Source organism: Balaenoptera acutorostrata, chromosome 9 (assembly GCF_949987535.1).
Source record: "Balaenoptera acutorostrata chromosome 9, mBalAcu1.1, whole genome shotgun sequence".
NCBI lineage: Eukaryota > Metazoa > Chordata > Mammalia > Artiodactyla > Balaenopteridae > Balaenoptera > Balaenoptera acutorostrata.
This window is the reverse complement of record NC_080072.1, coordinates 75,283,424-75,309,428: the sequence shown is the minus strand read 5'-3', so window position 1 is coordinate 75,309,428 and position 26,005 is coordinate 75,283,424.

Here is a 26,005-nt window from a genome sequence, read left to right as displayed (position 1 = left end):
ACACTCCCAAACTCATTCTGTGAGGCCACCATCACCTTGATACCAAAACCAGACAAAGATACTACAAAAAAAGAAAACTACAGACCAATATTACTGATGAATATAGATGCAAAAATCCTTAACAAAATACTAGCAAACAGAATCCAACAACACATTAAAAGGATCATACACCACGATCAAGTGGGATTTATCCCAAGGATGCAAGGATTCTTCAATATACACAAATCAATCAATGTGATACACCTTATTAACAAACTGAAGAATAAAAACCATATGATCATCTCAATAGACGCAGAAAAAGCTTTTGACAAAATTCAACACCCATTTATGATAAAAACTCTCCAGAAAATGGGCAAAGAGGGACCCTACCTCAACATAATAAAGGCCATATATGACAAACCCACAGCAAACATCATTCTCAATGGTGAAAAACTGAAAGCATTTCCTCTAAGATCAGGAACAAGACAAGTATGTCCACTCTCACCACTATTATTCAACATAGTTTTGGAAGTCCTAGCCACGGCAATCAGAGAAGAAAAAGAAATAAAAGGAATACAAATTGGAAAAGAAGAAGTAAAACTGTCACTGTTTGCAGATGACATGACACTATACATAGAGAATCCTAAAAATGCCACCAGAAAACTACTAGAGCTAATCAATGAATTTGGTAAAGTTGCAGGATACAAAATTAATGCACAAAGATCTCTCGCATTCCTATACACTAATGATGAAAAATCTGAAAGAGAAATTAAGGAAACACTCCCATTTACCATTGCAACAAAAAGAATAAAATACCTAGGAATAAACCCACCTAAGGAGACAAAAGACCTGTATGCAGAAAACTATAAGACACTGATGAAATAAATTAAAGATGATACCAACAGATGGAGAGATATACCATGTTTTTGGATTTGAAGAATCAATATTGTGAAAATGACTATACTCCCCAAAGCAATCTACAGATTCAATGCAATCCCTATCAAATTACCAATGGCATTTTTTACGGAACTAGAACAAATCATCTTAAAATTTGTATGGAGACACAAAAGACCCCGAATAGCCAAGGCACTCTTGAGGGAAAAAAACGGAGCTGGAGGAATCAGACTCCCAGACTTCAGACTATACTACAAAGCTACAGTAATCAAGACAATATGGTATCAGCACAAAAACAGAAACATAGATTAGTGGAACAAGATAGAAAGCCCAGAGATAAACCCATGCACCTATGGTCAACTAATCTATGACAAAGGAGGCAAAGATATACAATGGAGAAAAGACAGCCTCTTCAATAAGTGGTGCTGGGAAAACTGGACAGCTACATGTAAAAGAATGAAATTAGAACACTCCCGAACACCATACACAAAAATAAACTCAAAATGGATTAAAGACCTAAATGTAAGGCCAGACATTATAAAACTCTTAGAGGAAAACATAGGAAGAACACTCTTTGACATAAATCACAGCAAGATCTTTTTTGATCCACCTCCTAGAGTAATGGAAATAAAAACAAAAATAAACAAATAGGACCTAATGAAACTTCAAAGCTTTTGCACAGCAAAGGAAACCATAAACAAGATGAAAAGACAACCTGCAGAATGGGAGAAAATATTTGCAAATGATTCAACGGACAAAGGATTAATCTCCAAAATATATAAACAGCTCATTCATCTCAATATTAAAGAAACAAACAACCTAATCAAAAAATAGGGAGAAGACCTAAATAGACATTTCTCCAAAGAAGACATACAGATGGCCAAGAAGCACATGAAAAGATGCTCAACGTCACTAATTATTAGAGAAATGCAAATCAAAACTACAATGAGGTATCACCTCACACCAGTTACAATGGGCATCATCAGAAAATCTACAAACAATAAATGCTGGAGAGGGTGTGGAGAAAAGGGAACCCTCTTGCACTGTTGGTGGGAATGTAAATTGATACAACCACTATGGAGAACAGTATGGAGGTTCCTTAAAAAACTGAAAGTAGAACTACCATATGACCCAGCAATCCCACTACTGGGCATATACCCAGAGAAAACCATAATTCAAAAAGATACATGCACCCCAATGTTCATTGCAGCACTATTTACAATAGCCAGGTCATGGAAGCAACCTAAATGCCCATCAACAGACGAATGGATAAAGAAGTTGTGGTATATATATACAATGGAATATTACTCAGCCATAAAAAGGAACGAAATTGAGTCATTTGTTGAGACGTGGATGGATCTAGAGACTGTCATACAGAGTGAAGTAAGTCAGAAAGAGAAAAACAAATATCGTATGTTAACGCATGTATGTGGAACATAGAAAAATGGTACAGATGAACCGGTTTGCAGGGCAGAAGTTGAGACACAGATGTAGAGAACAAACGTTTGGACGCCAAGGGGGGAAAACTGCGGTGGGGTGGGGATGGTGGTGTGCGGAATTGGGAGATTGGTATTGACATGTTTACAGTGATGTGTATAAAATTGATGACTGATTAAAAAAATAATAATAAAATAAAATAAAATAGAAAACAAAAAAGAAAGAATCAACAAAATTTGGCTCTTTGAAAAGATTGTAAAATTGGCAAATCCCTAGCAATTTTGATCAAGTTTAAAAAAAGAGAGAGAGAAACACAAACTACCAATATCAAGAATAAAAACTGGTACATCAACACAGATCTTACAGCCATTAAAAAGATAATAAGGATATATAATTAACACATTTAGGCCAATGTATTTGATGAAGTAGATTAAATGGACAAGTTCATTGACATACACAACTTATCAAAATTAAAACAAGAAGAAGTAGACTGCCTATATTTTCTTTGATAAAGAAATTCAATCATTTTAAAACTTCCTGAAAAGAAAACTCCTGCCCAGATGGTTTCTATAAATTCTATCAAACATTAAAGGAAACAAATACCAATACCATCCACACACTTTCAGAAAACAGAGGAAAAGGAAACACTTTTCAACCTGTTTTGAAACCAATAATACTCTAAAATCAAAACTTGACAATGACATTACAGGGAAAGAACATGACCGTCAAATATCTTTCATAAACATAACTGTGAAAATGCTTAAAATATTAGCAAATCAAACCAACAGTATGTTAAAAGTATAGTAAAATAAGAAAAGGGGGATTCATTCCAATAATACAAAGGGAAGAACTACATAATCTCAATAAATGCAATAGAAGAATTAGTCAAAATCCAGCATTGTGTCTTTTTAAAAAAAAAAAACTCAGAAAACTAGAAATAAAAGGAAATATTCTCAATTTGATGGAAGACTTATACAAAAAATCTACAGCAAACTTCACAGCATTAAAATATTAAATACTGTCACTAAGTTCACACACACACAAAAAAACCCAGCAAGTATGTCTGCTCTCACCACTGCTTTTCCCACTGTACTGGAGTTCTAGCTGATATAGTAAGGGAACAAACTTAAATAAAAGTAATGAAAATTGCAAAAGAAAAAGTATAACTGTCATTATTTGCAAATTAAATAAATTACACCTAAAAAATTCATAGGAGTCTATCAAAAAAGTACTAGATCTCATACATGAATTCTACCAAGTCTTAGGTACAAGGTTAACATGCAAATTATATTTGTTTATGCCAACAACAAACAATGGAGATTGAAATATTTTTAAATCAGTACATTTTATAATAGCAGGAAAAAATCCAAAACAGCTGGCAATAAACTTAACAAAAGACATAGAATATCACTATATAGAAAACTATAGAACATTACAGAATATTCTGAAAGAAATTGCAGAAACCTTAAATAAATAAGAAAGTATACCATAGCAATAGGTTAGAAGACTCACTATTATAAAGATATTTTTGTCCTAATATTGATCTATAGATTCAACACAATTCCAGTCAAAATCCTAACAGGTTTTATGTAGAAATTGGCAAACCAATACTAAAATTTATATAAATATACAAAGAACCTAGAGTAAGCAAAGCAATCTTGAGAAAAAAGAACAAAGTTGAAGAAAATACACTGCTTGATTCTAATAGTTACTACAAAACTACAGTAATTAAGATGGTGTCATACAGACATAAAGGTAGGAAAATAGAATAGAACAGAATAGAATCCAGAAGTACATGGGAAAGGTAGGAAAGCATATCTTAAATCAAACCTAAATAGCGCTAAACATAAAAGAAAAATCACAACTGTATTTTGGGAAAATTAAAAGCTTCTGTTCATCAATAGACATTGTTAAGAAAAAAGAAAAGAAAAGAAATATTGGGAGAAAATATACACATTCAACAACATAACTTTTACAAATCAATAACAAAAAAGACTGACAAATCAATTAGAAATGAGCAAAAGAATTCGGACAGGTATTTAAAAAAAAACTAGACATACAAATAAAAGATGATATTCAAATAAAAATGTTTCATATCATAGGTCACAAGTGAAATATAAATTAAAACCATGAGATACAACTACACACCCACTAGAATGGTTACCATTAAAGTGACTAGAACAAAAGGATGTGAAGCAATTAGATCTAATGGATCTAATGATACAATCACTTTGGAAAACGATAGCAGGTTTTCAAATACACCTATGATCTAGCAATTCCACTATTGGTTATTTACCAAAAAATTTAAAACTTAGGTCCATAAACATCTTAATTACTGCTTTATTTATAGTAGCAAAAGGCAGGGGTGGTATCTATCAACAAGAGAATGTGTGGTGTCCTGAAATCCAAGTGAAGAAAATATTTCAAGAAGTAGTAATCAATTGTATCAAATTCTAATGCTCCAAGTAATATGAGAACTGAATTGACCACTAGATTTAGATAAGTTATTGAAACCTAAATAATATTAAATAACTTAAAATTAAATACAATTTTTAAAAGTTATTTTGTTTAGTGTCAAATATTTCAATTAAGAGTAGAATTGCATCACAATCTATTTTTCATTTTTCTGCCTTATAACTTCATTTCAATACATGTTTGGGGAACAAAAAGGGTATAATGTTCTTCCAAAAATTAGCTAATCTATTCTTTTAGAGTTTCCATAATAATCAATCCATTTATATCATATTATTTTAATATCCTTAATAGTCAATATTTGCACAAAAAATTGGCAGCTTTCACAATCAATAATTTTTACAACATTTCTCTGTTGCAGTAATAAATTTACACTTATACTCCCAAGTCACTCATGGATATTTTAAGATATAAAGCATAAGGGAGATTTTTGCATGTCATTATAGATATATGCTTACTTATATTTGAAAGTGAAAATTTCAGATGATAAAAATCCAAATGAAGTTCTTTGTTCCCTTACCGATATTGGTTGCTGATGAGATAAGATGGTAACTTGCATGAGCACATCAACATGCCAGAAATTACTTTTAAATGGACATTTAGTTCTCTGACTTTCCTACAAGCAAGTATAAACAATATGAGACCTGGATGGAGAGTTGGTTGGGGCCAGTCTGTGGAAGACCTGAAATGTCATCACAGAAACTTGACCTAAAGCATCGAGTGAGTGGTTAACCTGGATGACATTTAAATACCTCCAACTTCGAATGTTTATAGCTCTGTGGTTCTAAGATTATTTCTCCCTAGAATCATTATTCACAAGAGAAAGATGGTGTATCAGTTCCAGCAAAATTTCACTAAACACTTAAGGAAACCATTCACCAAGTATTGTCTCCTTTAGAATAGCCTCCAAAACATTTGAAAGTGAAAAGTTGCAATTCTTGCCCTCAGTACTAAAGAAATCGGACTAAAAGGGTAAATAAGAAAGTCGATGACTTTATAATAATTTTGTGGTTGGTTTTGTCCCATGCGTTTGAGCTATGCATATTGTAAAAGAATTAGTATACTAAAAAGTTGATTTCTCTCACAATTCTTAGTCATCTGCCATCCAGGGCCTGGCTCCTGCCCTCCAGATATTGAAGCTCCTGTAAGCTCAAGACAAACCCAAATACACAGAATCTGTGTTGATCAGGGAAGCCCAGAGGCCCAGTTGTACTACATGGAACATTAAAGTGCAGCCCTCGACTAAGAGCCAGAAGAACTATATCTTAGTCCTGATAAATATTTGTTGCAATAGAAAAGAATAGTCTCTGAGCTTCCGTTTATTTGAACACTTTTTCACACCTTCTCTTATATGTCTCTACTTCCCACAGGACTTTGAGTTCCTTGAAGATAAGAATCATGCTTATTTCATCACTTTCCCTCATATCTTAGAACAATGTATGCCTGGTGCTTTGCCTGGAAATGGAGTAGTGAACATAATAGATATTTACCTCCCAACATGTAAGTAACACTAATAACACATGATAAATGTTCGGAAGTTACTAACAATGTGTCACCAAAGCACAAAGATTCACCAGGCTCAGTGCAACTTATCCCTGAAAATTAACCTAGCATCTAAAATGGAGTTAAGGGACCCTTCTTTAAATCTCCTACATTTCTCTGGCCTATGTATATCAATGATTTTACTAAATTTTATCGGAATTATCTCTTTATGGTTCCTTTTTCTATGTATTCTTGTTAAGGCAGGGGCTGTTTTTAGTTTCTGTATCACCCAGCATGTATCACAATATCTGACACTTTGTAGGTGCTCAAAAATACTTGCTTAGCACATGTTTATCATTTGTTGATCCCCAAGAAGAGAATCAACTTCTTTTTGCATATGAAGTACCCGCAGGACATCCAAGTGATGATACTAAGTAGACATTGAGAAACACAGCATAAAAGAACATAATGGGTTCAGAAGTTAAGTAAAAATTGAAGTCATAAAATTTGAAAAGAAAAAATTACCATGTAATCTTTCTATGGTTATTTTCAAATTCTACATTATACAGTACCTATGTAATTCCTGCCTTGATGACTTTCACTTGGTTTGTTAGTTGGTTATTTGATACTTCAATATTCAGCCTTCTCTGTGTGCCCTACTGAGTTATATGCTTTTGCATTTATTTTACAAAAATTGGCTCATATGTAAACTTTTTCCTTTATAATAAAATCCCCCCTACTCAGCTGGTGTAGATCTAACTCATCCTTACCAATGGTTACATAATGTTTAATGGTATGTTATTCATTAGAGTAAATGACTAAACTGTGAAAATGAAGAGATTTTAAAACATCAATGACAAAAACAAAACAAAACAAAACAAAAAACCCATAAAGTTTCTCTTTCATCTAATAGTTCCAGCCAGTTGCTCCCTGTCCACACCTGGGGTGCTTTGTTTCATACAGTTGTTCAGGGGTCCAGATTGATGGCGGTTCTCCTATCCTCGATATCTAGCTTCCAAGCTTGCTCTAGTCATTTCTATTTCCACCCTGAGTGGAGAAACAAGCATGAAGGAACACATGTGGGGGGTGTATGGGTCAGCCTGGGAATTGCACAGGTCACTTGAAGTCACATTCCGTTGACGAGAAATGATTTACAAGGCCACGCCTAGCTGCAAGGAGACCTTGGAAGACCCTGGCCAGGCAGCCACACCCATCTCAGCTGTGACTTGATTTCTACAGAAAGAGAGAATAAACTTTGGTGGAAAACTTGCACTTTCAGCCTCAATATGGACTTACCAAAATGTCTTCAACCTTACTCCGAATGACGGGTCTTTAATTTATTTCTTATTTATCCTTACTTACTAGTGTTTTATTTACAAGGACTCCAAGGAATGGAAGTATGATTTAATAAATGTGGTCACATTGCATTCCCAAGTGTGTTGTAATATTCCACATTTCCACTAGTGTTGTATGTGGCAGGGCTCTCTTCCCCCACCGTATTTGCTCCAGCAGTAGATGTAATCATTCATTATTCCATTGCCATTCTATTGAGTGGCAAAAAATAAAGTAATAGCTCATTGTTAACTTTAATTTACATTATCCTGACCACTATAATACTTTAGCCTCTATTATATATTTACTGATCATTTGGATGACTTTTCTCTGAATTGGCTCTTTATAGCCTTAACCTATGAGTTATTTGTCTTTCTGTTATCCATTTTATCTTGCTGACATTATATTTTAAAAACTACAAAGAGATTTGATAGCCATGAAAATATGTATTTGTAGATTTATCTCTTCCCCCAATCTTCTATTTCATAAAAATCATAGACATTAATATGTTCCAAAGAGTAATGTTTCAAATGCATCAGAATGTTTCCATGATCCCTTATAAATCTGAATATACAATCCTGCACTTAACCTGTTCTTTCAGAATAACGAATAATCAATATTGCATGCTGATATTTTATTTGATAGTTTTAAAATACCTCCACAAAAGGTAGGCATCAACAAGCCTTCTTTTGTCAAGAAGCACACAGTCTCAGGCCTGCTAAACTCCCACTCTGTCAGTCCACACATTGCAGAAAAGCTAATTCGTTTGGAGAGGAAAGTGATCATCTAGTAAATAGAACACCAGGCCCCTGGTTCAAGTACAGTGTGATTTGAGATTGATATGCAAGGCATTTGATGGGCTTAATTTGATCCCCAGTGATATATAATCAGCATTACAAAACTTCTCACACATCACCAGGATGAATTTGGATAATCTTCCATTCTGCATTCAGAAAAACCCCTAAGCAAAGTATATCTGTAAGAATGAATAATTATGTCTACTCTTTTTCAGAAAGCTCAGGGAAGTTTGCAAGCAATAATTAAGCCCTAGAACATTTATAAGGCATGGGAAAAAATATTTTCTTTTTATACACAAACTGCAGAATGAGAACAGTTAAATGATTAAATGAAACAGCTAGCTGAAGACTGAATCCCTGAAGTGCTGATGTCAGAATAATACTCTAGCCACTAGACCCCTCTTCTCTCCTTGTTATTCAAGAGGCAGATCTCCTCAGGTCCTGGTTTAGCAAATGCAAGCAGCATAAAGAAGCCTACACTGGAGCTAGTCAGCAGATAAATAGGATAATTTCACTTTGCTGAGCTGCCAGACTTTACCCTTCATAAACCTAGGCTGTATCACACAAAGGAAGATAAAATAAATAAATAAAAACTTTTTTGTGGGACTTAAGATACCCTCTTTTGAAGATCTGATAAAATTTGTCCAATTTTAAATAATATTAATTGGATTTAGAATAATTTGACTAAAGTATGAAAATCATTTTACTTTCATTTTCAAGGCATTGAATAAGGGCTATTTCTAGCTAGGTTGGCAGAATTCAAATAAATTATGTTTTAAATACATATGACTAATAGAAGAATAATTTTCTTTAGTTTTGGTATATTTAATAATTATAATAAAATTATTATCTTATGTGTATTTAATATATTATTAAGTATGGTAAAAATAAATAATATCAATAGTTTAGATGTCTGTGTTTTACTTGCAAATTTTGCATAATATATACACCTTGAATGAATGTTTATTTAGCTTTTGGCTTTTTAGAATTTGTCTTTTTCTTCAATATACTTAGGGGACTTGTGAAAAAATCATTTATTAACTCTGTTAAAAGTTTTCAAAATGATGTTCACTCCACTGGGTAGAAGAAAACAGTTTATTTTTAGCTGCACTCTGCATTCTTGATATAATAATAATATTTAACATACTGATAACCATTTTCACAACTAATACTTAGATGGGATTGTATGACATGCAGACCATTTTCCATACATGTCATTTCACTTAATGATCACAACAATCTCATGAGTTACATGTTAATATTATTCCCCTTTCATTGAAAGAGAAGTGACAATTCAGACAAATTAAGCAATCTTTTCCAAGGTCACACAGTTTAGTGACATAGCAGGGACTGGAAAGCACATCTGCTGATTCCAAATCTTATTCCTTCCTAGCATCTTGTTAGTTGTTATGAATTTATTTCCAAATAGAATTTTTGTTAAGGCTAAAGTGCTCTTTAACTGAATCATAAGACTGCTGATTAGTTTCACATTAAGTTTATCACCATAATCTCATAGATTCTCAGCACTGCCTAGCAATCCTACTTCTCACTAGTAAGTTTGCTCTTCTACTCTCTGAGATAATTTCATATTTTTCCCTATCTCTTCTCTCCTCAAACTTTAACCCCTACATCCTCCTTTTCCCCTTCAAACTTGACTCACACTTCCCTGAAAAAAATCCTATGGGAACCTCCTAACCTCCCATCAAATCTACCAAGCTACCGCATCTGTTCCCTCACTCTCAGCCTCCGCTTCTGTTTCAGTGGATGATAAACCTTCATTCCTATCAAAGAAGAATCCCCCAATGGTCCTCTACATCGCATGTCCTTTCACTTTCTTAAAAACCTACTGTCTCCAATAACCGCATTTCCCATCTTAAATAAAAAAAGAAAACCAAGAAATCTTCCCATGACTTCAAGCCCCATTTCCCTTTACACCCCCACCAAGAGTAAAACTTATGAACTGTTGCTTATACTCACCAACTCCAATTTATAAGAATCTTTTCATCTCTCAGGCTCCCAGTCCTTCTATTTCATACAAAAGTTTTTTTCTAAAGTCAAATACAATCTCTTTGTTACCAATCCAATGGTCACAACTCCGCCCTCTTCTCCCTCAAATACCCTGCATGAAGCATCTTCTTCGGTGCTAAACTCTTCCATCTCCCCCCAACCTTTCTGGTTATTCCTTCTCAGTTTTACTTGCTAGTTCCTACTCCACTGCCAATTTCTTTGGAATGTTCCACTTCTCTATTTTCTTGTCCTAGGTAATCTCATCTTCCTCTCCCCATTGGCTTTGATTATCATCTATATGCTGAAAATTCCAAATATTTGCAACTCTACTCCCACCCCTGCTTTCCAAGCTCATTCATAAATATGTTCACTTGACATCTATCAGACTTCTGCAACTTGAAAGTACAAGATAAAATTCTTGACTTTTCTTTTGCAAACCCATCTCACTATCATATTCTCCATCTCAAATAAATAGCACCACCAATAATCCAGGTATTCATATCAAAAACCTAATAGTCATTCTGGAATCTTCTCTTTCACTCAAATCCCCAATCTAATCTATCAGCAAGCCCTGTAAACTTTGCCACTGAAACATATCCCAAAACTTGCTTTTCTCCATCTCCACAACGGCTGTCATAGCAGAAATTCCCACTGTTCTCACCTGAACAGCTAACTGCAGGACAACTAGTCTCTCTGTCTGCATTCTTGCCCTCTCATAATACATTGTCCCCAGCTAACCAAAGTGATACTTTAACAAGATAGATATGACTATGTCACCATGAACTGAAAATACTGATTTTTTTCCCATTGCACTAAAACTGAAATCCAAATTTCTTACCATAAGCAATAAAACCCTATATAACATAAACACTACATAATTCTACAACTTAATTTTTGTTTTTTGGTTTTTTTGGCCATTCTATGCATCTTGTGGGATCTTAGTTCCCAACCAGGGATCAAACCCGGGCCCCCTGCAGTGGAAGCACGGAGTCTTAACCACTGGACCACGAAGGAATTCCCTACAGCTTAATTTCTTACCTCTCTCTCCCTTGCTCATTATTCTCCAGCCTCACCAATCTCCTTTCAGCTCCTCAAACATATCAAGTTTATTTCCGCCTCAGGATCTTTATACTTGCTTTTTCCTCTCCCTGGAATTCTGTTTTCCTGCATAGTGACACCTCTAATGATTTCAGATCTCAGTTAATATGCAGCTTTCTCAAAGAAGATTTAAAGATCGCTTTATCAAATATTGCCCTTTCTTAGCACTGAATATATTTTATCAATTTTTACAGTTTTGGTTTTGGGTTTTCCTGACTACTTCTGTATTTCCCAGACTAATACAATATCAGTGACAACAGGATTATTGTCTGTCTAATTCATACCTTCATCTCTGGTGCCTAAAATACTCTGAAGCATACAAGGTGTGCAATAAAGTTCCCCTACATATGAACTTTCAAAGATGCGAACATGTGTTCCAACAATGTCAGGCGTGAGTGAAATTGCAGCTTGCCCTCTGTTTCTTATTGCTGATGATCCTTCAGCTCTACCATCTCCCACCTCCTCTCCCTCCTCCAATCACTAACTCTTCTTGCCTGTTCAACCCCTGTATGCCAGCTGTTGTACTGTACTACTGTACTTTTCAAGGTACTGCACTGAAAGATTAAAAATGTTTTCTTTATTTTTTTTGTTTTTTTGTTTTTTATGTATTATTTGTGTGAAAAGTATTATTAAACTATTACAGTACAACATTATACAGCTGATTGTGTTAGTTGCATACCTGGGCTAACTTTGTTGCACTTATGAACAAGTTGGACCTACGAATGCGCTCTTGGAAAGGAACTCGTTTGTATGTAGAGGACTCACTGTAAATATTTGGTGATGAAATAGATTTAAGTTTATGAGTATTTCTTCACATCTATAAGAGGAAATTCTAGAAACAATCCAGTCCAAAGCATGTACACAGTAATTTCTAGTCTTCCTTTAAAACTCCTTACTTTTGGATGTCAAAAGTCCTTTATAAATAGAGAGCTCATCTATCCTATCTACCACCACCTTAGCCCAAGCTTCTTTTGCATAACTCCTAGACTACATCAATAGGCTTATTATGTTCTTCTTACTTCCACTTTTTTCTCTTTACAATAAATTCCACAGATATCTTCAAATTAACTTTTAAAACATAAGCCTGTATACCATTCAAAAGTTTCAATGTCTCTCCTATGTACAAAATAATGTCCTATCTCTCCACGGTCTAGTTCATAAACCTCCAAGATCACACCTCATTATGCTCATACTGTGTTAATTTCTAAAATTTACACTTCTTTCATGCTCTTATCCAAATCTTAGTGACCCTTAAAATCATATTTCACCTCCTCACAGACCTCGCATCTGTTCCAACCACCACGGATCTACCATTACCTTGGATGTAATCAATATCTGTATGATATTGCAGCAATATCTGTCTGACTCTTTTGATACTAACTTATTTACTGCTTTGCATTATTACTCATGTTTATGCAACATTTTTTTCACTCGTTCATTCACTGAGCATCAACTATTGCCAGATATATGCTGGAGGCTAAAGCTATATAAATATCAAGAAGTCACTCACAACCTACTAGAAGAGAATAATGCATGTGCTGTGTTCTTTTAATCTTTTCTAATACATGCATTAAATACTATAAATTTCCCTCCAATCACTGCTTTCACTGCATCTCACAAATTTTGACAAGTTGTGTTTTCGTTTAGTTCAAATTTTTTTAAATTTCTTTTAAGATTTCCTCTTTAATACATGTATTATTTGGAAATGTGTTGTTTAATCTCCATATGTTTTGAGATTTTCCAGTTATCTTTCTGTTCTGATTTAATTCCATTGTGGTCTGAAAGTAGAAATTTTACAATTTCCACTTTTTTTAATGTGTTAAAGTATGTTTTGTGGCCTAAAATGTGATCTATCTTGGTGAATATTCTGTGTGAGCTTGAGAAGAATGTGTATTATGCTGTTGTTGGATAAAGTAGTCTATAGATGCCCATTATATCCAGGTGATTGCTGATTTTGTTGAATTCAGCTACGTCCTTACTGATATTCTGCCTGCTTGGTATGTCCATTTTTGATACAGGGGTGTTGAAGTCTCCAAGTAATAGTGGATTCATCTATTTCTCTTTGAAGTTCTATCAGTTTGTGCCTCGTGTGGTTTGGCACTCTGTTGATAGGTACATACATGTTAAGGATTGTTTTGTATTTTTGGAGAATTGCCCACTTTATCATTATGCAATGCTCTTTATCCCTGATAACTTCCCTTATTTGAAATCTACTATGTCTGAAATTAAAATAGCAATGCCTGTTTTCTTTTGATTAGTTTTAGCATAGTACAGGTTCCCCCTCTATTCTAAAGTAGAGCATTCCTGTGAAATCTTTCCTAAGCCAAATTTACTTATAGTGGAGAGTATCCTCTGCTTTCCGAAAGTTTGCCACTTCACTTTTACAAAAAAACCTACGTTAGTACCTGTTTTTTGCTAACTGCAAGAAATCCAGAGAGGATATTCACTTTTACAAAAAAAGCTATCACCATACTAATGTAGGTCTTTCATAAAAGCGAAGTGATGTAAGCACTTTCAGAAAGCAGGGGATAACTGTCTGTTTCTCCATTCATTAACTTTTACTCTATGTCTGTATTTATATTTAAAGTGAGTTTCTTGTAGGCAACGTATCATTGGGTCTTGTTTTTTAATCCACTCTGACAGTCTGTCTCTGTCTTTTAACTAGTGCATTTAGACCACTGACCTTCAAAGTGATTATTGAGGAGTGACATCAGCATCATGATGGCTTAAGTCATTTCTTTTTTCTCCCCCCTTTGACTTACAACTAATTGGACATTTATAACAGAAGAAAAGTGCCTCTGCACTTTACACCAGGACACTCAGCAACCAAACTCAAAGGCATGGAATATTGTGACCTAACTGATAAAGAATTAAAAATACCTATTACAAAAGAAAAAATTCAACAAGCTGCAAGAAAACTCAGAAAGGCAATTCATTGAACTCAGGAATAAAATTAATGAGTAGAAGGAGTTCTTCACAAAAGAGATTGAAATTACGAAAAGAAAAAAAAGAACCAAAAGACATTCCACAGCTGAGAGAATACTGAGCATATCACCTTGGAAAATCACCAATTTACAAAGGTAGACAGAAACAGAGGGAAAAAGAAACAACGGAGATACAAAACCACCAGAAGGCAAATGATAAGATGACAATAGTAAGTCCTTACATATCAATAATCACTCTAAATGCAAACTGAATGAGTTCACCAGTCAAAAGGCACAGAGTGGCTGGATAGATGTTTTTTAAAAAAGACCCAACTGTATGCTGCTTACAGAGACTCATTTCAGCTCTAAAGACACACGCAGGCTCAAAGTGAAAGGATGGAAGATAATATTCCACGCAAGTAGAAACCAAAAGAAAGTGGGGATAGCCATACTTACATCAGACAAAATAAACTTCAAACCAAAAATGGTAACAAGAGACAAAGAAGGTCATTAGATAATGATAAAGGGGTCAATACATCAAGAAGATATAACAATTATAAATATATATGGACCCAACATCAGAGCACTGAAATATAATAAGGAAATACTAAGAAGTCTAAAGGGGAAAATAGACAACAATACAACAGTAGTGGAGGACTTCAATACCCCACTCTCAGCAATGGACAGATCATCTACACAGAAAATCAACGAGGAAACTTTGGATTTGAACCATACTTTAGACCAAATGGATTTCACAGGTATATATAGAACATGCTATCAAACAACAGTAGAATACACATTTTTCTCAAGTGCAATGGAACATTCTTAAGAATAGATCATACAATAGGAAACAAAAGAAATCTTAGCAAATTTAAGAAGACTAAAATCATACCAACTGTCTTTCCTGACCATGGTATGAAACTAGACATCAACAATAGGAAAGCTAGAAAATCTACAAATATGTGGAAACTACACAACACACTTCTGAACAACCAATGGATCAAACAAGATCAAAGGAGAAATAAAAATTTATCTTGAAATAAATGAAAATGGAAATATATCAAAACTTAACAGGGTACAGCAAAATCAGTTCTGAGAGGAAAGTTTAGAGTGATGAATGCATACATTAAGAAATTAGAAATATCTCAAATAAACAACCTAACTTTACACCTCAAGGAACTGAAAAAAGAACAAACCAAGCCCAAAATTACAAAAGGAAGGAAACCATAAAGATTAGAGCAGAAATCAATGAAATAAAGACCATAAAAATAATAGAAAAGATTGATGAAACTAAGAGCTTGTTCTTCCAAAGAATAAACAAAATCAACAACTCTTTAGCCAGAGTTCCTAAGGAAAAAAAGACAAGACTCAAATAAATAAAATTAGAAGTGAAAGAGGAGTAATTATAAGTGATACTACAGAAATACATAGAATCATTATATGTCAACAAATTAGATGACCTAGAATAAGCTTATAAATTCCTCAAAATACACAACTGAAACAGAAAGAAATAGAAAATCTGAACAAATAATGGGTAAAGAGATTGAATCAGTAATCAAAAACCTCCCAACACAGAAAACCCCAGAAGCAGGGAGATTCACTGGTGAATTCTACCAAACATTTAAAGAATTAACAACAATCCTTCTCAAACTCTTCCAAAAAATAGAGGAGAAAGGAACACTTCCAAGCTCATTCCATGAGACTAGCATTATGCCAACAATAAAGCCAGAAAAGAACACCACAAGAAAAGTATAGAACAATATCCCTGATGAATAAAATGCAAAAATTCTCAACAAAATATTAGTAAACCAAATTCAAGAACACATGAAAATGATTATTCATCATGACCAGTGGAATTTATCCTCAGACACAAGAATGGTTCAACATATGCAAATCAGTATATTGTAATACATCACATTAATAAAATGAAAGATAAAAGTCACATGATTATATCTCAATAGATGCAGAAAAAGCATTTCACAAAATATACCATACTTTCATGATAAAAACCCTGGATAGATTAGGTATAGAAGGAATATACCTCAACCTAATAAAGGCCATATGTAACAAAACCACAAACATTATACACAATAGAGAAAAATCAAAAAATTTCCATGTAAGATCAGGAATAAGACAAGGATGTCCACTCTCACCACATTTATTCAATATAGTACTGGAAATCCTAGTTAGAGCAAGTAGGCAAGACAAAGGAATAAAAGGCATACAAATCTGAAAGGAAGAAGTAAAATTGTCACTATTTGCAGGTGATGTGATTCTGTATATAGAAAATCCCAAAGACTAAACCAAAAAACTATTGGAACTAATCAACAATTTCAGTAAACTTGCAGATTACAAAATTAGCATACAGAAATCAGTTGCATTTCTATACACTAATGATGAAACATCTGAAAAAGAAATAAAGAAAACTATCCCACCACAATAGCATCAAAAACAATAAAATACCTAGAAATAATTTTAACCAAGGAAGTTAACAAAAACTACAAGACTGCTGAAAGAAATCAAAGGAAACACAAAAAAATGGAAAAACATCCTGTGTTCTTGGATCAAAAGTATTAATAGTGTTAAAATGTCCATACTCCTAAAACCATCTATAGATTCAAGACAAGCTTCATAAAACTCCAATGGCACTCTTCACAGAAATAGAAAAAAAATCCTAAAATTTTTATGGAACCACAAAATACCTGAATAGCCAAAGCAATCCTGAGGAAAAAGAACAAAGCCAGAAATATCACACTGCTGGTTTCAAACTATACTACAAAACTATAGTAATAAAAACAGTATGGAACTGGCACAAAAATAAACCAATGGAAGAGCATAGAAAACTCAGAATTAAACCCCCATATATACAGTCAACTAGTATTTGACTAGAGAGGCAAGAACATCCAGTGGGGAAAGGATAGTGTCTTCAACAGTGAGGTTGCGAAAACTGGATAAACACATGCTGAACAATGAAATTGTACCCTTACTTATACCACTCACAAAAATTAATTCAAAATAAATGAAAGACTTAAACATAAGATTTGATATCATAAAACTCCTAGAAAAAAATTTAAGGAAGAAACTCATCAATATTAGTCTTGGCAGTGATTTTTTGGATATGACACCAAAAGTAAAAATGACAAAACAAGTGGGACTGCATGAAACTTAAAAGCTTCTGTACAGCAAAGGGAACCATCAATAAACCAGAAAGCCAAACCACAGAAGGGGAGAACATTTTTGCAAGCCATATATCAGATAAGGGAATAATATCCCAAACATATAAAGAACACAAACAACTCAATAACAAAGAAAAAATTCAATTTAAAAATGGGCAGAAGAACCAAATAGACAAATTTTTCCAAAGGAGACATCCAAGCAGTCAACAGGTACTTGAAAAGATGCTCATCATCAGTAATAATCAGAGAAATACAAATCAAAACCACAATGCAATTATCATCTCACACTTGTTAGAATGGCTATCCTCACATAAACAAGAGATAACAAGTGTTGACAAAGATGTTGAGAAAAGGGAACACTTGTACACTGCTGATGGAAATGTAAATTGGTTCAATTGCTATGGAAAACAATATGGAGATGCCTCAAAAAATTAAACATATATCTACCATATGATCCACCAATTCCACTTCTGGGTATATGCCTCAAGGAAATGAAAACAGGATCTCAAAGAGATGTTCTTCCTTATGCACACCCGTGCTTATTATAGCATTATTCATAATGGCAAAGATATGGAAACAACCTAAGTGCCCACCAATGGAGGAATAAATGAAATATTACTCAATGTCCTTCCTTTCTTTATACAGAGCCAAGTTACTAACCTATATTATTTTCCTCCTCTCTAAAGAACTTCTTTTAACATTTCTTGCAAGGCAGCCCTATCAGCAACAAATTCCACCACTTTTTGTTTGTCTGGGAAAGTATTTCTCCTGCATTTTTAAAGGATGATTTCACAGCGTACAGAATTCTGGGTCAGTGGTTATTTTCTCTCAGCACTTTAAATACTTCACTCCTTTCTCTTCTTGCTTGCATGGTTTCTGAAGATAAGTCAGAAGTAATTTCTGTTTTGGTTCCTCTCTAGGTAAGGTTTTGGTGGTTTCTGTTGAGATATCCTCGAGCACAGAGATTCTTTCCTCAGTTGTGTCCACTCTACCAATTAGATCATCAAAGGTACTCTTCACTTCTGTTACAGTGTTCTTGATCTGTAGCATTTCTTTTTAGATTTTACTTAGGATTTACATCTCTCTGCTTACATTGTCCATCTGTTCTTGTGTGCTGTCTGCTTTATCCATGAAAACCCTTAGCATAGTAATCATAATTGTTTTACATTCTTGGGCTGATCATTCCAACATCCCTGCCATGTCTGGTTCTGACGCTTGCTCTGTCTCTTCAAATTGTGTTTTTGGTCTTTTGGTCTCCATGTAATTTTTTCTTGATAGCAAGACATGGTGTACTGGGTAAAAGGAACTACTGTAAATATACTTTTCATAATGTGGTGCTGAGGCATAGGAGGTAAAGCATTCTATAGTCCTATGATCAGGTCTCGGTCCTTTAGTGAACAAAAATACAGGGGTCCCCCTCATACTGCATCCCCTTGGAGTTTTTTAACTCTCAGACTTCTCAACACTAAGCCTTCAGCAATTTGTCAATTACAGTTCTGGTTTTCCTATCCCTGTATTAGTTCTTTGGAAGTTTCTGCTCAGGTGGGCTGGGATCCCCTGTATTTTCTTATCTGTGTCTCCAATCTTGAGGTCCATGGTTAGCCCTGTGTCCTCACCTCTCTAATAGATAAAAGAAGAATTGTTGATTTCTTAGTCAGTCAGCTTTTTCATTTGTTGTTAGGACAAAATGGTGACTTCCAAGCTCCTTACAGGCAGAACTAGAAACCGGAAGTCTGGTTCTTTTAATCCTCACAAAAGGTAGTTTATTGTTATTTCCATTTTACAAATAAGAATATGTAGTAAATGAGATTTGCCTAATGTCACTCAACTGATAAAAGACAGATTCAACATAAAGAGCTGGTTCTGGATGACCATAAAGCTCATTTTTTACACTGCCCCTGAGCAAATATTTTATAGATATTAATATAATTTTTACATTATCTTAAAGAAAAGCATTGAAAGGTTTTATATGCAAGTACAATAAAACCTCAGAAACATAAAATATTCTTCTGTAGAATAAAGTCTCACACACACACACAACACAAAACAACAACCATGTATTCCTTTTGGAAATGAGGGACATGTTCACTGAAATAGCACTCTGAAGGAGTTTGATATTTGATCTGAATTAACATCTATCTGCTGACAAGAAGTTCCACAAATCATAAGGCCTTCCTGAAGTCTTCCTCCAATTCTTCTAAACAGTACTGGATTCTAGGATTTTTAGAATACTGGCAGCTTGAATTGTAAACAGCCTCTCTGAACCTTTAAACTCTCCTGAGTGTCTGGCGCCAGTAGGTAGGTTGGGCATGGAGAACGCAATAGAGCCTCAGGCTCTCTGGTATTCCTACAGAAAGGCTTGGGATGGGATTTTCTCTGCCTTGGGCTGGGAAGGAACCAGGGAACTAACATTACAGGGGCTCAGTGCAAGGATACTGAACAACGGGTGTGCCCTCGATTGAGTGAAAGAGAAGGTGCACAGGTGAATGGAGTTCTCTAAACCCATAAGGCTATGAAATTCCAAGGAAAGTACATTGCAGATGTTTCTCCTGGTGCCCTTTAGGCATAGGAAACTGACAGCCTGCCTCCTGGTATCCCACCAGCCCAGGTCCAACATCCACCGCAGTGGCTCTACTTAAGTTATCTTGACTTTTCAAAATTAGCAATAGAAGCTGGTAGTTAGTGAAAAAAAAATCTTCAAAGTGTTAAGAGAAAATACTAAGAGAATTCCAGCTGGAATTCTATGCCAAACTAAATTATTTTTTTAGAATGGAGAAATGAAGACGTTTTCACACAAACAAAACTAAATGAATTTATTAAAAGCAGACCTCACTACAAGAAATTCTAAAGGGTATTCATGCAGAAAGAAAATAATTCTAAATATGACATCTTGAATACAAGACAGTGCAAAGATTTGATAAGTACATGGGTAAATCCAAACTTATGTGACCATGTAAAAATAGTAATAATGTCTAATTTGTGGGGTAGAAAGGGGAACAGGATCAAACTAAAGGACTTGAAATATATATTGGACATATTTAAGGCATATATATTGGGAGAGCAGTGATCTAAGTTAGTGTTCTAAGTGTTTCAAAGCTTTGCTTGGGAAGAAGGTAAAGATCTTGGTTTACTTCAGAATTTGCCAAGGGATAAATAAATATGGGAAGAATAACTTCCAAACAAGTGAGGCAGGGAGCTGTTTGTCCAAACCCAGGAATGAGATGCTCTTTATGTCAGGCTACCTGTGTTGGAAATATTACAAGCAGACTTAATTACGTTTGAGGATAAAATTGGGATAAGATCTACCTAATGTGTACGTCCACTATTAACTAAATTTTATCAACTTGCTTATGCAAAATTAGAATTTTTATACCCTCTATCATATCTTCCCATTCGTTATGCATCAGAAATTCCTCAAGCCTTTTTCATTAGAAAGCAACCTCTCTATTTCTCTGCAGATATGTATTTAATGCCATTGACTCAACAGATAAAGAAATGATTTTTGAAGATTATTTTCTTTAGTAATGTTGAGCATTGTAAACTCACAAAGTCACAGATGGATTGTCAAAAATTTGACCTATAAAACAAATAAAAACTTTCTATACATTAAAATATAGAACTTCCCTGGCACATAATTTTTTTACTAGAAAATTACCTATAGCATCATGTAGTAGAAAACAGGCTTTAGGATTAAGCCAAGTTAGAATCATATCTAAGTCAGTATCTTAATCAATAAAAATGGGATAAAAATACTCTACCTCTTATCACTGATTTTAAAAATGGAATAAAGTATGTAAAGCAGCTAGGACACTGCTTGCAATATAAAATATTTGGAAAACTTGTTAGCTTTCCTTCTTCCAATAAAACAGTAACAAACCTATTCCATGTAGAATCTTGTGACTTTTCCCTTTTTTTTTTTCCTATTAAAACAAAGTACCTGGATCTGGGCTCCTTTGAGATTTGTGTTCACTTTAGTGTCTCAACTTTCTGAACCAAAGAGTTAGATCCTTATCTTAAAAGAGAATTTTTAGTGACTGATACTAGGAAACGTTCTCTCTCCTTGGTTGTATTTTTGGCTCTTTCTCTTAACAAAGGGTTTCTTTCTCGGGTCCTGATATGCTTGACTCTCTCATTCAAGGTTTTTGCTCTGACCTGATGTAATTTAATTTACTACAGTTCCACTATCAGCATTATTAGACAGGAACATTTCATTTTTTAACATTTATGTAGCCATTTTTAAACTTTTAAATGCTTTAACAATCTTCCTTTAAGTAACGATTTTGCAGAATAGCCCTTTGTAATAGTTAACGATTTTGCAGAATAGCCCTTTGTAATAGTTAAGCTATATTTGAAAGAATGTGGAGAAATTGGAAATGGTCCAAAGAAGAGCAGGGAAGATGATTAAAGGGATAGAAAATAAATTCTCTCAGAATAAGCTGCAGAGTTGGAGTTAAAAAGAGAAAGCAAAAGTGTGATGTAACTGGTCTAATTCTCCAAACCCTCATACAAATCAGTTAGTGGCATTGGAAAACTATGTGGAAAAGCTAGCACACACGCTTCTGAACCACAAGGGTAGAGGCAGTCTTCAAGGTCTACCTCTAGTTCCATCTCCTGATTACTCTAGTTCTTTTCTGATTGCTCACTGAAATTATAAATCAGAAGCCGAAAATGAGCTGCATTATATGAGCTAACTCTAATTAATTGGCGACAGTTGATATTTTGAAGACCATGAGTGCATTTCTATAATGACTAGGGTCTCCTTAAAAATTTGGGAGATTAACTTCATATCCAGTTATGACTCATCAAGAGACTAGGATCTGCGAGAATCCTGTGATTATTAGTACCCGAGTCATCCAAGGAAAAAGCTATCTTATGTTCCCACTCAAACACTTGTCCTTATTCTGGGAACAAAGGAAAATATATAGCTAACAACACTCTTCTAGGATCTAGTCCCCAGAATCAGTACCAACACTAGCTATCTCATATTTGCTCTCTGCTCTTTTGTCTCTATGTTCCTGGGATACCTGGGAATCTATAGACTTCATGTTTTTTGGCTCCCAATGGGAGGTGCTGGCAGATCAGAGGGCAAAAGGAGAGTGAGACCAAGATATCTCCTTCTTGGCTCACTGCCTGCTACATAGCATGAGTTAGCTAAGGCTCCACCAAAGCCCATTGTTCCTTTCAACAGGTGTTTCCCATATAGCTCTCTCTCCATATTCTGTAACCACTTCACCTCCTTGGTAACAGCTCCCTCAGTTGCTAGGTCTAGGGTCCTGCACTCTCCCTTGTTGGTTTCTTTAACTCTGGTCACAAGTTTGTAAGCACTCTCTTTGTTAAACTCTGCTTAAATTGCCCAGATCAAATGTGCAACCTGTTTTCTTCAAGAATCTCAACTGATACAATTCCCCATAAGGATAAAGTTGTACACATATATAGTCAAGGAATATGGATGCTTCTGCAAGCTTTTCCTTAAGGTCCATAATTGAGAATTATGTTATATATACATGTCTAAGTGGTGCTAAAATGATTAATAACGTAAAAGTAAATGTCACAATGTTATCTGGTCTTAAGATGATAGAAATAGCAGCCCTCATTTTATTTTGTATATCTCCAGATTATTCTGTTTATAAAGTGGAAACCATCATTGGCCAGTATAGTTCTGTGACTTATTGCCTTTCTGAAGCATCTGCTTGAAAATAGTTTTGATCTCCAAGGGCTGAACAATGTACTGATGTCTTAGAAAAACACTCCCTGTTTTCCTTGACTGTCACACTCACAGTACTCCTGACACCAAATGTGTGAGTTTTCCCCCCCACATCAACAAATTTTCCAACAATAGCTGTGTGTCCTACAACAATAGCTGAATTGTCCTACAATTCAGTTCTGACACTATCTACCTGGAGTTAGTATAAGAAGGTTCAGTCACCCAAGTCTCCTCCCATTTCAGATGCTAAGCCCAAGCCTCAGGTTGTCACCTGCAATTCTGACTGACCAGCTCTAAATTAGGGTTCCCATGACCCCCTCCTCAAGTTTGATCATTTGCCAGAATTGCTCAAAGAACTGGGGGAAATGCTTACTTACACTTACTGCTTTATTATATAATAAAGGATATTATAAAGGATATGGATGAACAGCCAGCTAAAGAGATACATAGGACAAGGTCCAGAATTGTCCTGAACACGGGAGAGGCTGTATTCATGGAATCGGGATACATCATCCTCCCGGCACTTGGATGTGTTCACCAACCTGGAAGCTCCACATATTGCATACTTTGGCTTCATCATGTAGGCATGACTGGTCATTAACTCAGTCTTCAGCCATTCTCCCCTTCCTTGAGGATGGGTAGTGGGGCTGAAAGTTCCAAGCTTCCAATCATGGCTTGATATTTCTGATGACCAGCCCCCATCCAAGAGCCTACCAACCATCACTTCATTAGAACAAAAACATTCCTATCACCCAGAAAATTCCAAGGGGTTAAGAAACTCTGTGTCAGGAACCAGAGTCAAAGACCAAACATTAAGAGCAAAACATGCTCCTAGTGACCTTATCACATAGGAAATTACAAGGATTTTTAGGAGCTCTGTGCCAGGAACTGGGGGCAGAAACCTACATATAAATATTTTATATTATTTCACACTGGACTATTTTCTTAACTTTCTTCCAGGATTAAGCTCCCCAGTTTTTCTAAATTCAATCAAAGTTTGCTGAACTCCTAATACCGCCAAGTAATATATTACCAGGGGTGTAGTGAAAATCCAGAATCCAGAACAGAGTTAAGTGAAAGTGACAGTTTTCCTGGTATCCCTCCCTCAAAGAACTCACAATCTAGTAAATGAGGTAGAAATATAAATTATTAAATGTAAGACAAGACAGAATGAACTAGTAATTCAATATTCATTTATTAAATATTTTAAAAAGTGCCAGGTATTGAAGATAAAAAGATTAGTAAAAATGGCCCGTACTCTCAAGATGCTCACAAATCTAGAGCATCACACATTGCAATTCAGTGTGATGAGTTCTTAAAAAGATACAAACAAAAAAACAACTAATTCTTGTGATGGAACATTTGAGAAAGATCACAAAGGAGATGGCATCTGAGGAAGATGAGGGACCTGCCTAGGCAAAATCAAAGAAACATGAAATCATATGGAGAGTTTAAAGGCAAAAAAAGGAAACTGGTGTGAGTAGAGCATGAGACAGGGATGGGAGAGGCAAAAGTATAAATCAGCATTTGGGGGTCTAGACACTGGAAGGGTAAATGGAATAGATAAAGTTACCACCAAGGATGAATTATCCATGGGGCTACTACAGCAGTTATAAGAAAAGTAGTAATGACATGTATTTGAATGAAATAAAAATAAGAAAACCAGCAAGTAGGTTGAGTTTTTCCTTCCCTACTACACAATCAGTTCATATTCACTCTTACATTTCTTCTTCTCTCCTGCCTTGTGAAGAAAGAAACAGGTAAAAGAAAGAAAGTAAAAAGCCGGTACATGTACAGATGAATGGTTCTGACTTCTCTTAGCACTATGCTAAGCACTAAGGGAATACAAAGCAACAAGATATCCTCTTGCCCCTCATTTTATAAAAGAGGGAAAGGAGAAGAGTGCTGCGAAATAAGCTGTCCAAGGCATTCAGCTATGTGAAAGCAGCCTTAGTAATATTCCAGCTACTAGGATACTACAAGTAGCATCATCCTGTTTCCCTAATTGCTTTGAAAGTATCTATATACTATAAATAATACTCATCAGATTGTACCATTCCATCACCTGTGATAGTGATAAATTAAGACTCTTAAGACTAATACATGTTGATATTGATCTTCACCAGTGCTTCCCCATGGAAAGCCCAACTGGAAAGCATACAAGGAAGCCTGAGAAATGTAGTTTGCAGTGGTCAGATCAAAACAGGGAAATGGCAGGGAATGGATCTGAGGTCAAACAGGCCAGCATCCTGCACACTCTATAAACTTTCTCCCTTGCCATCAGTAAGATGTCTCCATCTCCTTGCCCCTCTTTCTCCCTGTTTGTAAGTCTTCCTCCAAAGAAGGTCAAGGGCTGTGTCCTTAGCTACTCATTCATGAGGAATCACTGGTACCTTAGGAATATAGTGCACCTAGACAGAGGTTATTGCAGGAAGAGTGCTGTAATCACCTACAGAAAAGCAAATCAGAGATGGTTTACTGGACAGTTTCATATTTCAGAATCTCCTAAAAGAATGTTTAATAGCAATATCAAGCAGTTTCATGAACATTTTTTCCTAAAAACAGTGACAATCACTGTCTAAAAGATTCAGGACATTAAACGTTGTCTCCTCCTTTTATGAACTATTTCTTAAAGCCACCTTTCCAGTACAGTTGACCACTCCCTCCTGTGAAATCTAACGGTGTACACTGATGATATCATAA